Here is a 6000-nt window from a genome sequence, read left to right on the forward strand (position 1 = left end):
AATCTGTTACTCTACTACAGTGTCGTTTCTACTATTCTGAAAAAAATCGAATTGAAGTTTAACGCCTCTTTTAATTATTGTGAGCTCATTATCTTATTTTTATTGTGATTTTAACCATCAAATCTATGAAGAACTCAGTAAAAAGAGACGCAAAAGACACATACAATTGGATTACGTTATTTAGTAAGAGTTAAGATTGAATATATCATTAATTGAATTAATGTAATTTTGTAAATATTAAAAGATTTAATTATAATACGAAATCTAGAAACCGAACTGAACCGAATTCGAACGGTTTCATAATTAAATTTGGACTCGACAGTTTCATTTACTAAATATCCGAAAATTTCAAGTCTGGTTTAGTTCTCATTAGGACCAAACCGAATTGAACCATGTCCAACCATACTTGAGCTCGAGCAAACCATGTGGACGAGTCGACCTCGAGCACGACTCATGCTCAAGTATTGTGTCTCATAAGCCCAAATGTGTAGACTTCATTCTTTTGAAAAAAAATTGTTTAAACAAATTAACAAAATAAACTCAAGAGCCAGCAATTTTTTAAACAAATTAATAAAAGAAGATCAAAATTATAAAAAAAAAATTGAGTGGGCCCACAAGCTGACTCGTGGTTTTCATGTGCCAAACAGATTCAGCTCGTAATTTTTTTTTTAGCTCGACTCAACTCATGGCTTGTCTTAAAACGAGTTGAGTTCACGTTGACCCATTTGACACCCCTATTATTTAACGAGGTGAAATTTCATTTTTATAAAAATTAAATAATTATTTTAAAAAATTAAATTACTAATATAATTCTCAACCAATATCTTGAATTATTACATATGTAATACGAAAATGGAGTTGTCAATGTTGTACCTATGGAAAAGAGTGGAAAAAATTGCACATAAAAAAATATGGGCTTCACTCCTATCTCGACCCCTAATACGCATCTTTATAGCAAAACATTGCATTGTGGTACACACCTTTAGGGCTTGGTTGGGAGTGATTTTTCTCCCAAAAAATTAATTTTTTGACAGTTATTTCACTATTTCAGTCGCCATATTTGACTTATTCTCTCATAGGTAGACACCACTTTTCTCTTAACAATCAAAAAATCAATTCTCAAAACCACTCCCAAATATGCTCTTATTGTGTCGTTACAATTTATAATTGACTTCAATATGGTTGCTTTATCGCAGGAATTGCAAAAATACACATTTTTGTAAAAATGAGAAAAGAAATAAAATATGAAAAATTCACTGTCAGGAGAGATGCAAACAAATAACGGAATAATTCTTCTCCCAAAAGCAAATAAGTGAAACGCCTCTTTTGACAATTATATATGCTGAAAATATTCTTTAAAAAATCAATCACACCAAACCACAAGAATACAAGCAATTATTTTACGTAAAAAAACTTTCCCGATATGAAGAATAAAAATCACATAACCCAGTTCAATCAAAACCTCCACTATGAATCAAATAATGGGTACACCAAACCTTCTCTAATCACAACTAGAGGCTACGACGTATATTTTTCCAAGATGACAATAATCTCGACAAAATAATATGAAAATAGGAATAATATATCCAAAACACAGTAGCTCTATGTCTTATGAATCTCTCCTCTAAATTTCAGCTCAATCGAACTAACGACGACTCGAGATTGAAGTTTTGATGAAATTTGACTGTAGGAAAAAAAACTGTTTTTCCTCTACTTTCAAAAACGGGTTGGACTCCTATTTTTTTCAATCTTCTTATATCTATATTCATCATTATTAGGGTTAAAACCTTAATGGACTTTGGGTAATAATATAAAATCTCAAACATGGGCTTTCCTCCTCATAAGAGGAAATAACCCGAAAAATCTCCCTCTTCCTAAACAATGGGAAGGAATTCGTCATCCAGCGATTGAACAACAATCTTTAAACTTTTTCTTCGATAACGTCTTCGTCAACATATCAGAACCATTATAATCGTTATGAACTTTTTAAAGTTACAATAACTTATCATTCAACGTATCTCTAATCCAATGGTATCGTACATCGATATGTTTCGATCTTGCATGAAAACTAAAATTTTTAGTAAGGTGAATAACACTCTGACTATCACAAAATAATGCATACCTTTGTTGTTTGAAACCAAGTTCTCTCGTGAATTTCTTTGCCCATGGTCACCTCTATTGCTGCAGCTAACTTTGCTTTTGTCGTAAAAAGGGCAATACGTTTTTGATATTTTGATTGCCAAGTTGCAGCCCCACCTACAAAAGTAATCAAATAACCCGATGTAGACTTACCACATCTCCTACCAATGGTTGTCCATTTTCAAAACCAAGTCTTAAACTCGAAATGCCTCAAAGATACCTCATGATTCACTAAACTGCATTCCAATGCTCTTTTCTTGGATTTGATAGGGAATGGCTAACTACACTAGCTGCATGGGCTATATCAGGTCTTGTGCAGAGGTGTAAGGAACTCTTTCCATATTTTTATTTTCCTTATCTTTAGAAGGACATTGCTTAATGCTAAATTTGAAATGGATAGCAAGAGGAGAGCTAACCACTATAGCTTCGTCCATACTGAACCTCTCAAGCACTTTCTTAATGTACTCCTCCCGTGACAAATACAACTTCTTAGCACTCCCATCACGAATAATTCTTATCAACAATCAATGTATTGTCAACATAGAGTAATAAAATAATAAAATCACCATCAATGAATTCCTAAACAAACACATAATGATCAGAATTGTTTTCTTGTAGCCTTGCTTCTCCATAACAAACTCAAACTCCTTCGTACCACTGTCTCGATGCTTGCTTTAGACCATAAAGATTTTTCTTAAGCTTGCATACATAATCCTCTTTTCCTTTCAATTTGAAACCCTCCGCCTGCTCCATATAAATCTTATCCTCTAAATCATCATAAAGGAAGGCAGTTTTCATATCCATTTGCTTAACTTCTAAATCGAGACTAGCTGCTAGACCAAGAACAATACGAATAGATGACATCTTACTGGTCAGAGAGAAGATCTCATCAAAATCAACACATTTTCTCTAATCAAACCTTTTTACAATCAATCTAGCTTTATACCGTGGTTGTGAAGTGAATTCGAGTTAGTGAAGCTACCTAAGGAACAGGTGGATCTATAGGGTACATCACACTATAAGAGAACACAGGTTGTAAGACTCAACACATGTACGACCTTGCTTGATGCTACGTCCCAAAAGAATCTTAGCAATTGAGCTTGCGAAATTAAACATCTTACTCTTTCAACCAATGTTCTGTTCATCCTTTTGGCTATGCCATTCAACCGGGGAGTTTCTGGAGTAGTCTTTTGACGATGAATTCCTTGCTATTTGCAATATTCATCAAAAGGACCATAATACTCTTCCCCATTATCCATTCGGATGTACCTTAACTTCTTCTCAATCCGTCTTTCAACCGAGCTTTGAATTGCTTAAACACAATTGACACTCGGTCTTTTGATTTCAACGTATAAATCCATAATTTCCTTGAATGATCATTTATGAAGGTTACAAAATAGTTGGAGCTGTAACGTCCCCATTTTTTTGGTTTTTTTTTTTTTAAAAACAAAAGGAGTGTTACCAGGTTTCTTATTTTTGAAGAGATAAAATCTACTTTTGGAACTTTAAAGAAAATTTGATAAATCAACTTTATGAATTTAAAAGAGTAACCAACTAACATTTAAATTTAATTAAAATCATTCAACATCAATTTAAATGAAATACACCAACATGAATGTCAAAACTGCAGAATAAAAGTGCAAATACTAAACATGAACATGTCAAAATAAAAGCCTAGTCATGAATATACTAAAAATTATTATTATTATTATTTTTACTTGGCAACCCAGAAGCATCCGCTCATCCAATCTTCCACGCGTTCAACACGACTCGTTCTAATCTAAAATTTGTTTGTAAGAGTGAGTATTTTAAACAAAACACTCAGTAAGATACGTGCAAATATCTATTCAACATAACATAAATATAAATGAAAAACATTCATACTCGACATTCATACGGTTCAAGGAATTTCTTTAGAATTCCCACATCCCGTAGGATTTAACATAATTGGACATAACGGTCTATCCCGAAAGATTTAAAATAAAAATCACTTCTTGGAATCTTAAGGCATTAAATGAAAGCATAATATAGATATTATGGAGAATAAAAATTTTAACCACTGGACTTATGTATCTTACCTTAAAATTTTGAATTTGTTAAAAACTTGAAAATGGATTCTCACGTTTCCCTTAACTTGAAGAATAGCAAAGTATATGGAATTTATAACTTTGTATGTATGAAATAACCGTGTGTGTAAGTTAAATAAATGTGCTTGGTGGGTGGGTAAAAGAAAATGACCAAGTATTTGAAAAAAAATCACCACATGATCCCATAACTTACACACACGTATACCACTAATAGAATTCAAAGCAAACAAATTGATAAGATTGATTATTTCTTTATCACATGAAATCTCACACATGCATACCAATCAATGCAAAGGAATATAATAATCAATATTATATTAAATTATTACATAAATTTCGTTTTGACCACAATAACTTGATAAAATGCGTTCAAAATAAATTTCTCTTAAACTTGATTTACGTAATTTAACACGATCTACAATATGAGACCTATATTCATATATTTTTGTTAATATCTACTATACCCAATTATTGGGCCTACGTAATATTTAGAAAAAAAAAGAAAAATATATAATTAGGAAATAATTATTTTTTTAAAAAAATATACATATATATTGTATTATCATTTTAACTAATGAATTTTATTATAATGACAATTTAGGCATGGACCAATTAATTTGCTAATGATCAAAGTTGCATTAACAAAATTTAAGACCTTCGTAAGAGGTAAATAAAATTTGGAACGTTACATCCCTTCCCCCTTAAAATAATTTCGTCCTCGAAATTATTTTATTTAGTCGAAAAGCTCTGGATACTTGGCTTTTATCTCTTCTTCTTTCTCCCAAGTAACTTCTTAGACTCCGTAATTTCTCCATCGAATTTTAACTAAGGCAACTTCCTTGTTCCCAAACCATGCACTTTCCTCTAAATAATTTCCACGGGAGCCTCTTCGTAAGTCAAGTCTCTCTGCATTTCTAGTGAGTCATACCTTATCACATGCTTAGGATCATGCACACACTTTCTAAACATTGACACATGGAACATGCTATGTATTGCATATAATCTAGGTGGCAATGCTAAACGGTACTCCACATTTCTAATTCTTTCTAGAATTTCAAAAGGACCCTTGAATCTTGGTTTCAACTTCTTCTTTCCAAATCTTAGAACCCCTTTTATTGGCGCTACTTTTAGAAATACTCTCTCTGACTTCAAACTCAACCAACTTTCTTTTCTGGTCTGCATAGTTTTTTGTATATCTTAAGCTGACTTTATTCCGTCTCTAATTTTATCAACTGCTTGCACTGTTTTTGCAATAATTTCTGGACCCGAAATTCTATTTTCTTCGACTTCATCCCAATGAACCGGTGATCTACATCTTCTACCATAGAGAGCTTCATAAGGAGCCATGCCAATAATAGTCTGAAAGCTATTATTGTATGCAAACTCTACTAATGGTAGAAATGACTTCCAACTACCTCCAAAATCCAAGACACATGCTCGAAGCATATCTTATAGAGTTTGAATGGTCCTTTTTGATTGTCCATTTGATTGGGGATGATAGGCAGTACTGAAATTTAACTTTGTCCCCATAGCTCCTTGCAGGCTCTTTCAAATTTTGGAAGTGAACCTTGGATCTCGGTCTGAAACAATAGAAGTCGGAACTCCATGTAGCTTGATAATTTCCTTGACATGTAACTGGGCAAACTGATCCATACTGTAGTTCATTCATATTGGAAGGAAGTGAGCTGATTTTGTCAATCTATCCACAATTACCCAAATATCATCATATCCCCGATTTGTCTTTGGAAAACCCACCACAAAATCCATAGCTATC

Source organism: Olea europaea, unplaced genomic scaffold (assembly GCF_002742605.1).
Source record: "Olea europaea var. sylvestris unplaced genomic scaffold, O_europaea_v1 scaffold2231, whole genome shotgun sequence".
NCBI lineage: Eukaryota > Viridiplantae > Streptophyta > Magnoliopsida > Lamiales > Oleaceae > Olea > Olea europaea.